Source organism: Boleophthalmus pectinirostris, unplaced genomic scaffold, assembly GCF_026225935.1.
Source record: "Boleophthalmus pectinirostris isolate CB_2022bp ecotype Guang Dong unplaced genomic scaffold, ASM2622593v1 HiC_scaffold_1, whole genome shotgun sequence".
Taxonomy (NCBI): Eukaryota; Metazoa; Chordata; class Actinopteri; order Gobiiformes; family Gobiidae; genus Boleophthalmus; species Boleophthalmus pectinirostris.
In genome coordinates, this window is record NW_026570970.1 from 26,136,239 (window position 1) to 26,148,291 (window position 12,053).

At 39.3% G+C, this 12,053-nt stretch overlaps 1 protein-coding gene across 1 annotated transcript in view; it reads left to right on the plus strand.

The window, feature by feature from the left end:
- Nucleotides 1-12,053, plus strand: part of thsd7ba (thrombospondin, type I, domain containing 7Ba) — a 327,257-nt gene that overhangs the window by 131,140 nt on the left and 184,064 nt on the right. Inside the window, exon 3 of the mRNA XM_020920389.2 lies at nt 7,900-8,210. The gene's annotated coding sequence lies outside the window, so the exon portion shown is untranslated. The remainder of the gene's footprint in view (nt 1-7,899; nt 8,211-12,053) is intronic.

Genomic DNA, 12,053 nt, shown 5'->3' on the forward strand with positions numbered 1-12,053 from the left:
TAACTGTGTATTTATCTTCTAGACATCAATAATGGATTTAAATGTCATTTTGTCATTGTGGTCTAATAAAAATTCATTTTTCTGTTTCCGATTTAAAGGTGATATGCTAGACCAGTAACCACAAAGTCAACCAGACTATTTGACTTACACACTTAGAAAACATAGTACATTTTATTGTCCAAATGACTAAATGGACCAATCACCAAGCTTCAACACAAACTTCCACACAGTTCTACTTGCTGATTTTATACATGTTCATTAAGATTGCCAAAAGACAACATTGCACTGTAATTTTGTCACAGTGATGAAAATAGTAATGATGTTGAGGAGGATGAGGACAGTGACACAAAAATACAACACAGGATTTCAGTTTCTTTTATGTTTTCTTTAATATGATCATGTAGTTTGAATATAGATGAAGACTGGAAAAAATATGCATCTCTTGATGATAAATAATTTATCCATTTGCAAAGCCTGATGAGTTTTTGGAATATAGATAAAGGTTTATTTTTGTTACAGCAGATATGGACAGGGCCTGACCTCTCTTAACCAGCAGTATGTCCCTCCAACATCAGCCCCCCGAATGACACAAAGCACCAAGTTTAAATACACTGAGATGACCAGAGAACATACATTTCAAAGTGAGAAAGTGACAACTCTTCCTGAGGTGTGGCCAGATGTACATGATCTGATTTGCATCCATATTCATTTTCTTCTGTTCTTTCTAACACTGACTTTAACTACTGAACCAAATGACTTTTAGTTACAAGACCAAATGTGTTTCTGAAAGATAAACTAATCACTATTTTCAGTTAGTCAATCTTAATTAATATTTTCCTGTGGGGTGGGGACAGTTTAGCTAATGACTGGTCTGGGTCTCAGGTAGAAATCACATTCATTTACACAAAAACAGACTGAGAGAAATCCTTCCACAATATAAATTTCCATCACAAAGACAATTTTATTTTGATTCAGTGTCAATACTCAAGAGCATCTAGCTTTGATACTAGTTTAATTGATTAGTGGAATCCATTTTATTTGACAACATTATACAGCACAAACTTCCCAAGAATCCCAATAAATAGATTTTCTTGAAACATACCTTACAACTGTATTAATCTTACCCTTTAAGTTAGTTTTAGAAGATAATAAATGGCCCTGTGTAAAAACACCAGGACAAGGCTCTGAGTGAGTGAGTGAGTTTGAGTTTTATCTCTTGTAGGAGTGCTGTGGCTGTGACCGCTGCCTCTGAACTGTGGGGCAGAAAGAAGTGTTTGAACGGTGGGGTGTCTGACAGTGGCACATCGCAGCTGCCACTTTAAGATTGTCCAACAAAAGAATAAGTCTGTGTAAACAAGTATGTCTCTACCACTATTGTTTTGGTCACACGATACAGCTCTTTTAAAGACATTTCTTGTCACAGTTGTTAAAGTGAACAATGTCTTCAAAAGAACAACACTGTTAGTGCTGATCAAATATTGACTCAAGAATTACATTGCATCTCATCTCATCTACTTTCTTGTCTCTGTCTGCATTGCTTTGACTGGGATGCTCCACAAAACTACACACAACTGGTCTCCTTTAAACTGATATTCATTATAAAATAATAATAATGTAGAATGTCAGTTTTCACAGATCTGATCTGTAATTTGTCCTGGAGGTGTCACCTGCTTGTCTCTATGGAGAAGTTTAATGTTATACTGCTAAACACAGCAATAACATCTCTTAAGCGACAAGCACAAGGCAGGACTTTCTAATAGTGAAATGTTCACCTTTAGAGATTTTTATGAATAAACATTTTAATAGCTGACTAACTTTAAAAGCAAAGTGACCCTGTTGGATTTGAGCAGTAACCTCTTTTCACTTTGTTACTGATGGGCGTGTAATCAATTACTGACTGGATTTACTTGCAAGACTCTAGTTTCTTAAAGAGAACTTTCAATACTAGTTCACTACCCAATCTCTCTGCTTCATTACGCCTTCCATCAAATGCCACATCACTTAACAGAATTACCGATTTGAGACAATTCAGGAATTTGTAAGTGGCATCTTGTCTTAAGTATGTTGAAACAAAGACCCTGTTCTGGTAATAGCATTTGACGCTAGCGATGTGATTAAGCGATCCAGCTCAGCTCGTCCATATTTAAACGTCTTTTCCGCCACATATTTTTGCCTTTCTCAAATTCACCCTGTCTCGTCGCATTTGCTTTGTAATTAATCACTAGCAATTTTGCAATCTTCTACAGGGACGTGCGCTTCCGGCCTGGATAATTCAATGATTTCCAATTCAAGATGTTTTTTTTTTTTTTTTTTCATAGGCATTCTGGGGCATAGATAAAGAAGACACAGGCCCAGTACTTTAAGATTTATAGTATCTTCTTCCCAACTATTTGGCCAGTACCTCACTGTGAAGGATTGTATCATTTAACTGATCTATGAGCCGGGTTAAAATCCACTGCAGTAGTTATCAGTATTTTGACCCTTTCCAGCTGGGTTTAACTAGCCGTCCTGTCCCTGCTCGGGGCCCATACGGGGAGCAGACAGGAGTTTCAGTGCATTGGAGGCGATAAACATACAACTGATTGAGTTCACAACCTCTCAGCTTACTAGACTTTCTTGAGCTGGCCGGCAAAGCAGAGATACTTCCCTCTTTTTTCCAGATATAACCCCATAGAACATCTTAACAGCCCGGAAAACAGGAGGCTATTGCACTGAATATATGGCCCGCTTGCACTGCTGCCATTACTGCTTCGGCATCGCAGTTAAATCTACTGTTTGTCTGATGGGATAAAGAGAAAAGATTTGTCAATTTTAATGGATTACTTCACTTCAATTTGGTTTTATTTATGAAGCTCAATAGTAGAGCTGAAGCTTGGTTTACACTATAACTCATCCACTGTTTTATACTCAATACCAATACTACAATGATAAAGTACTTTCTTTCTTTTTTTTTTTTTAATATTGTTTTTATTTCATTTTTAGTACATTATGAAAGCATAATTACAAGTCATGTACATGAAAAAAAACCAAGACAAACAAACAAACAAACAAACAAAAGACAACAACAAACACAAGGACAGATCAACCTCACAGTTAGAAAATTAAGTTGTAGCCATCTATACATACATTTTTTTCCCCCTCAACCTAAATATAAATGTATTTAAACATACATACTTACATACATACATACATATATATTTATATACATTATATTATACAATGTATAAGGTATATACACATACATAAAAATAATAATAAGAAAAAATAAATAAATAAAAATAAAGGTTACAGAGTAATCTTAGTCATCCTCAGCACCATCTGTCAAATTAAGATTCCATACAAAACTTTTAAGAGGACCTCTCACCTCGTCAAACAATTTCAGCTTTCTTTTCCTAATGCATGTGATCTTTTCCAATGGAAAAACTATGAGCATCTGTTTTACCCAGTGTACCAACTTGGGCCTACAAGTTTTTTTTCCCCAAAATATTACAATTGTTCTTTTTGCTTGTAAAAACACATATTAATCATAATTGTTCCCTTTTAGTAAACTTGTGCTTTTTGAGATATATACCTAAAATAAACATAGCAGGATATGTTGGCATTTTCTTTGAGATAATCCTCTCTAATGCTTCTCTAACCTCCTCCCAAAAGAGTCCTCTCTCAGGGCATTGCCACATGCAGTGAAAAAGAGTCCCTTTAGCATCAACGCACTTGCTACAAATATCTGCTATATTACAGTTGTAAAGGTTCAGTTTGGCTGGTGTTACATATGTTCTCATAAGCCACTTACATTGCTGAAGTCTAAATTAAGTATTAACTGTTTGTGAGCTTTGCTACATGCTGATTCCCAGACCTCTTTTGACAAGTTTGTTTTGAGATCCTCATTCCATGCCCTGAGTTTAGAGTCAGAGTTTTCACTTAAGTTAGACAGTAAAAGGTCATACAGCTTTGCTATAGTGCCCTTACTCCAACTATTTTTAGAGATGATTTTTTCTAACAATGTTTTTTTTTTTGGTCTAGTTCAGGGGTCGGCAACCCGCGGCTCCGGAGCCGCATGCGGCTCTTTAGCACTCCCCTAGTGGCTCCCTGGAGCTTTTTCAAAAATTTGAGTGAAAATGGAAAAGGAATGATTTTTTTTGTTGTTGTTTTAATATGGTTTCTTTAGGGGTAAAACCCTCGTTCATCTCTGGTCATGGATCTGATCCATCAGCTGTGTGTGCAAACGCAAACATAGGAAAAGTGTTTCAGCAGAACAAACAGATGAGCTGAAGCGGGGGGTGGTGTCCGGTGCCTCCACCTGAGAAGCGTTTTCCCCGAAAAAAAAAAAAAAAAAAAAAAAAAAAACACGTGCGCAGACGGACGCTCAGAACAACATATAATGAACCAAACTGGATGTCATGCTTTGCACCACCTCGGAACCAGGCCACGGTCGAGCGTGGAGGACCGGAGCAGCCCGCCCGGACCTGTAGTCCACAGCGCATTCTCGCTTTTCCCGCACAGAACCAGCGCACAGAGGACGACGCGGAACCGCTCGGACCCAGTCCTTTGCACGCTGGTCTTGCTCGCCCCCATCTGGAACCAGGACACGGAGGACGAAACCTCCAGACAATCTGACCAACACTGGACCCCCAGCCCCGTCTTGAGGAGCTGCGCGCTGACTGCTCCCGTGTATTTTGCGCTGCTGCCCGAGCTCAGAGCTTCTGCTCTGGGCTGATGTTGCGTAGAAAGTTCTACATGCTGCTGTTTTATGAATGCTCCTATGCACGATCAGAAGAAATGCGACTGCTGCTCTGAATACTTCCATCATCGTCGTCAAAGCAACAGGTAAACGTCGGTCTACAGACGGCGCACCGAGTATGAGAGGGTCGCAAAAGGGGTTTGTGTAATCATGAATGCTCATTTTGTATTTGTAGCCTACTTGGTCATTTTAATAGTAGGTTTATACAACTAATACACTGACAGCCTATGTTGCCTTCATATTAGGCTTATATAAGGCTTTTAATTTTTTGCGGCTCCAGGCAGGTATGTTTTTTGTTTTTTTGGGCCAATATGGCTCTTTGAACATTTTGGGTTGCCGACCCCTGGTCTAGTTAATTGATTACCCTGATTGGTTCTAATAAAACTCCTTAGCTGAAGAAATAAAAAAAAATAAAATAAATAAAATTTCTATCAATATTGTACTTGCATTGCATATCATATCCTCAAAAGACATTAGTGATTCAGAATTTGGCATGAATAAATTCTGTATTGACAAGTACTTTTTTTTTATATCTGTGCAATCTCTCAGTTGTGAAGGGTGGATTTCATAGTGCTCCATGGACATATACTGTCTGTTGTCCTCGTTATAACTGCTTTGATTTTGCCTTCACTTGTGGGAGGCATGCAGAGATTGTGGCTAATTGCTATCATTAAACCTTAGAGTGACTTAAACACTGACTGTGGAGACTCTGTTGAGGCTAAAAGTATAATGAAAGAGATAAGACATGAGGAGCGGAAGCAGAACTTAGAACCATAACTAAAATAGCCCAAAGCATATTGTAAAAGTCATAATTGAAGGGCCTATATTATGCTATTTTCTGATCTATGTTATAATGTTTAATCCTTAAAAATATACCTGGAGTTGTGTTTTGTTTCATTCATATGTTCAACACAAAAACCCACGTATGTTTTTGAAGAGGTAACAGCATTATAACATGGCTTAAAGCTTACAAGAGTCAATTATGCGCATTATTGGACCTTGTATCAATTATATCAATATTGCAAATGTCTTTTTTTTTTTTTTATCTTGATACAGATTTTATGACATATTGCCTTAACTTATCCCCAACACTTCAGAGTTCTGTTGGATAATGTTAAATAGGCTATTTTATGCTGTCATTATTTAGTTCAAGGTCGGTCCAAAATGATTGCTTTATTACTGCTGAATACCGGCAGGTACGAATGGCTTGACAGATGGCAAATTTAATGTCCACTTACTCAAATCCAGTCAAATTTCAGTGCGTAATGAATGGAGTTGCCCTGTACATTCAAGGACATCTAAGTCATATCTAGAAATCCACCTGTGCCAAATGAATTATTTGTTTTAAATAAATACTAATCATATGTAATTTTGAAGTAAATACATTGAAACCTGCTTACCTGCTAGAATACCACTCAAGCCTGTACCACAAAAAGCAGGTGTAAACTTCAAAAGGCTTAAAACATATTCTTTTTGAGCTTGGGTAAAACCAGTGTAATGTGTAATCAGAGGCAGACAAAATGACTAAAAGCAGTTTATGGGCCAGGGACTTTGTAGTGCTTCCAGAAGGGCATTTGGCGTCAGACCAGAGGAGGGTGCTGTGCCAGGTGAGCTAACCCTGAGTGAGACCAGCACCTGCCATACTGGGCTTTAGTCGTTTGTTGTCATAGCTCAAGGTTGGCTAGACAACACAGGTTTTCCTTTGAGCGAGGTCTACTACAGCTCTGTAGATGTCAAGGCATCATTTTACTCCCATGTTGTACTTGTTGTGTCATTATACAGAGATAAATACATAGATTCGTTTGTAAAATATGAATTGGAGCACCCCGAGGAAACCTACACAGACAAAGGGAGAACATGCAAACATCACACATTCAGAAATCAACTGTAAATTTAGTCTATGAAAAGGTTTTATTCAACAGATTAAAAAAACATAATAGATCAAAAACAGATGTGCAGATGGACACTGACCTCAGCCATAGAGCCGCAAGAGACAGTAGAGACAATGAAAAATGTGTTAGTGTGTCACTGAGGAATGAAAAATGGATATATGTACAGTCAGTTTAAATGTCTTGAAATGTGCTATATAAGACGGTTGCACTATGATTACAGGAATAATAATCCAAAGGAAAAGAATCCGTTGTTGTCTGTTTTGGGTGTAACAGGCAATTCCACTTTTCCAGAACATCTTTTTGTTCCCTGTTGACACGTGCTTTAATCCTTACACGACCCACAAAACTGAAAACTGTAAAACACATTCAGCTCCAAGATTGAGCACAGATCCAATCACTTGTTTGTCCTCACCCGAAACTCCGTGTTCCCAATTGATTCTGCTCCGGGATCACCATCTCCCATTCTGTTTGCCGCCTTTTATTCGGTTTGTATCCAGTGCGGTGCAGCCTCAGAGACAGGGCCATTTAGGGCACAATGGAATGGCGAGCTGTGCCACTTAAAGGCCCTGGAAATAGGCTGTGGGTCAGTGGGATGCGGGCTCTCAGGGAGTGTGTCCAGGAAGGTCAATAAGTGATGAAGGCGTAGGAGAGAGGGGGGCAGAGGTGTTAATAGAATCAGTTTCCTCTGCATGAGCGGCTGCCTGGCTCGGGGCCCACAGGCAATCACACACTGTCATAGCCGAACAAAAACGCACCACAGATTTTACATTGGGCTCCTGTCTGTGATATCACTGTCAGGAGAGGCACATCATCTGACAGTTTGGACTAAACAACACAAGCTACAGTAACAGTCATAATGTGATTCATAAGTGCACTTAGCTGTGTCCTGATTTAAATCTAAATTTAGGAGATATTATAATCCTTTAATATATGCTCAGGAAATATCTCTGGGATCTGAGCTGAGACGGAATAGAGGAATGAATAAAGGATAACAGATGAATGGATTATAAAGCACACAGTCACACCTCTGGCCCTATGTGGCTCAGAGCCTCTGAAATGAAAGGACGCAGCCTTCGGGTCATGCATCTTTATGAAGCGCCTGCACACTGTCATTCATTTCAGCGCTCAGAGCTGTTCACACATCTGTGACTGAACACGGCCGCATCATATCAAGGAGAATAAATGTATTTTAAAGATTGCTTTTGCATTGAGGAGGATTTTCTTAAAGTTATGTGTTAACGTAAATGTGTGCTCTTTTTGTCTCTCCAGAGTCTGTATCCTGCTCCATGCTTCTCTGGCCCCAGTAGACCTTCAGTGTGCGCCCACAGCACAGAGGCAGACCCAAGGAGCTCCCAACAGTGACAGAGCGACAGTCCCGGCCCACTGCACATCGATTCACACAGGATTAAGGCACCACATGATGCTTCAGCTGCAGCTGATTTACTGTCCCTGTCAGACTTAACGTCATCGGAGGCTCTGCCTCGCACCTGTCTCCTGTCTCCTGTCTGCTCCTGACAACCCAGTGAACTGTGCCTCAGAGCAACAACCCCAACGGCATGACTGGCACTCACCTGGTTCAGGTACGCAAGATCTGCCTTTTATGCGTGAGGATGATCGAAACGTACAGTATATTAGTAAATCCTTTAAGTACAGTGACAGCTGATCAAACACTATGCCCTGAACAGTATCATTGTAAAAGCATGGTGTAAAATGTCTCACTGTGCCCTATACATTCTCATGAGCTGACTATAATTATATTAATTACTACTGTCAAAAATATTGCGTTATTAACATGTTAACACAAAACCATTTTAAGAGGGTTAATTTTTTTTATCACGAGTGAACTAGTTTTTTCATAAGTTGTGGCCACTGCTAACAACATTCATAGAACATGGTAACATTGGAAAAACCACAGGATCCAACTGTAAACCGGAAGCAAAACAATTTGTAAGAAACTGAGAAGGCCCGGTTGGAGGAGGTGGGCCAAAGCACAGCATGTTTGCTCATGTATGTGCACATGCACGACTTCACTATACAAGCCTTCCGTGAGTGTGGGCTGTAGAACCCTACATAATCGAGCTTGAGCATGGCGCAGTTCTAAAGTACTAGTCTGAGTACGCCCTTACTACAGCAGGCGTTGGGGCAGACACACAGTGTCTAACTGGAGATTACTGGACGTCCCTCAGTAATGAAAACTACTGTGGAGTCACAGCACATTATTTCACCCCACAGTGGGAGCTTCAGTCACATGCTTTGACCGTTATGAAGACAGAAGAGAGGCACTACGGCACTGTTGCAGAGCCCTTCATGAAAGTAGAACATCGAACACAAAGTTGTCTCACTGACAGTTGTTATGGTTTGCAATAAAAAAAACATTTGCACAAAGCAAGGCTCTACACTTTTCTATGTTAATAAGAGTATTAAAATGATGATTCAAGGAACAAAAATGTGCAAATAATTTGTGAATAAGTGCGAGTTAACTATGACATTCATGAGATTAATGACGATTAAATATTTTAATTGATTGACAGCAATAATAATAATACATTTGGAATCAAGGACCTACAACACTGAGAAAGAAAAACATAAACCTTAACTGTGGTCTGCTAAATGAATGTGACGGACAGAGGCTGTGCACATGTGTAGGCATATAAGGGGATATGAAGGCACCATAAGACAGCGCTCTATGTAATTGTGTGAATCCAGAGGAGAGGGTAAATGTATGGGGATCAAATGGCTTTGTTCCTCTTCCAGGCAGTGCTGCTTCTAGGGCGTATTTAAAGAGCTTTGCATGGAGGGCCTTTGGTTCCTTGGCATAGCAAATTAGCCTTCAGCATTCATTTGGAAAGATCTAATCAAACATTAATTATCATGACCACCTGTGAAGGCGCGGGCCGTGGCGTGGAGCTCGTCTGTTGCCTTGTGATAGCTGTAGGCTCCAAAGTCCCTGATCCCTCTGAGTGAGCCCTAAACAAGGCGCACAGGAGACAGGCAGATTGCATTGCTCCTGCTCCTGAAGAATCAAACAGGACGTACAATATTGGAACATATGAGACACGCTGCCACCTGCCAACTTTTCAGTGGCCACTCAAAACCTGGCAACCGTCCTTCCATCCACGTAATTAAGTTCTCAAGACTATTAGGACTATGCAGATTTTGGGTAGTTACCTAATTTGCAATTTAATAGCTTTAGAATATTGACCTCACAAAAATGTCACAGTTGTTAATCACTTTGGCTGGATTTTATATCTTACAACATGACATGAAAAATATCTATATGCCACTACAATTATCTCTACTTATAAGCAAAGTTTTATTTGAAAAAATTAAATATGTTTTATTACACTGTCTGGGTTCAAACATATGCATGACAATACTTTAGGTGTTCTTTTTTTAGGGAATTGGAAATAAAATATTTCCACACTGTACTCTGTGATGGTGTGAATTATTCTGTTGCACCTACACAAGAAACTAAATACATTCTCACCCTAGCATAAAGAAAGTGAGTGGATTTGCATACGCTGTTCTCTTTATAATTTCTAAACTGAAATTTGCTTGAAATTACATAGAAACAGTCTTATATAAATAACATGCTGTACTGGTTGATATTTACCTGGAGGGGGGAGCTTGTTTTTGTAGTCAACCTTATGTTTTGCAATCACTTGTGGCGTGTAGTGAGCCCTCAGAGAGTCCTATGAATAGTAAAAGGTGTTGGCTGGAGGGCTGTGTAATCTCTGTGCAGTCAGGTATGGCCTTCAGAGCAGAGTGCCCCCGAGTCTGACGAGTGAGGAGTCTAATTGGCAAAGGGACCTCAAACTCCATTCTACAGTCAGTGTGAATGGGTAACAAATAGTACAGTTACAGTTATAGCACATCAGACTAAATTGTTGAGTGAAGTAAGTTTGTTTGTAATAATTTGTTCTGTGATGTATGTCTTTCCCATCTGGAATTTCCACAACAAATCATCTGTTCCTCATGTGGAGTGATGTGTAATTTAATTTGATAAATGCACTTGATACCTGTTTGTTTTAACCATATTTATGCGAGCTTGAGACTGATGCAATGAGTTCATGGTCTTGCTCTTTTGACAGTAAAATCAGTACCAGACAAAGACCATTTCAGATCATTAAAGGTGCACTGTGTAACTTTTCTAGTGGAGCGTCTGCCACCTGCTTTTGTCTTCGTTGAGATGTTAATTGTTTGCGTCGTTCGTTCCACAGTATTGCACTAAACCTATATCTCCACAAAGACAGTTGGTTGGTAAGTTACAGATCTGTGGAAAGGCTACCCCACTCAAAGTGAGAATACTTGCAGTAAAGTACTTGTTATTTGAAAGCAAGATAGATAGTTTTAGATTTAATGCCATATTGTGGAACACTTCATTCCACTTTTAATTTGAATAATACATTTTTACACTATTTATTTTCAGATATTCTTAAATTTTACATATTTTGAGCTATTTCTAACCCCCCATCAGTTTTTCTGTGTTCTGTACATGACCCTCTTTTAACTGCGTTATGTTTGGCCTGGCAGATCTGGTTTGTGATGTCACTGTGATGAGGAGCAGGCTGTTGCTTCACACACTGGACAGATTGTGAGTGCAGCTAATGAAAGAAAAGTTATTTACTCTGTGTTCATAAAGTTATGGGCACAGATTTTAAAAACAACACATCAAACCTGGAGCCATATTAGACGCTCCATCGGAAAAAATGGGCATCTGGCAAACCAGGCCTGGGCAGTGATCCATCCTTACCCCAGCAATTCTTTCTTATTAAACTGAATTTAGCCACAGTAAAACATAGCAGAATCTTAATGTAATTTGCCAGCATGAAACCAAGCAAAAATAATTTAGCACACGGCGCACACTGACTCACCATGTGTAAATAATCTGCAGACTCAGACACCCGCTGCCTCTCAGTGGTTAATCTATCTTCAGACATCTATGATACATACTTCTCAAAGCAGAGTTAGACGCTTACTGTGCTGTATAAACAAGCAACTAGTGTACAGTACAACTTTCACCTAAAGCTAGCTATAGGGAAAAAGAACTTCTGGTCACATGACATAACTATAAGAGAAGCTAAAAGCAGAGGTGGGATCAAGTCGTTGTTTTGCAAGACTCAAGTAAATCTTAAGCCTTTGTCCCAAGTCACATACAGGCCAGTCCAAGTCGAGTCCCGAGTCACTGGCCCATAAATCCAAGTCAAGTCCAAGTTGTCTGCTTTGAGCTTCAAGTCATTTCAAGTCTTTGGATTTTTGCAATTTATGTGACTTTTAAGCTAAATTGTACTTAAAAAGTCATGGTATATTTATTTAAGAGTTGTAGAAATGCAGTTTTTTCCTTTTTAAATATCTTGACAAGATCTTAGTGTGAATCATTATGGACAGAAAGTTATTTTGTCATGTAGTCTGCACTGAAATGT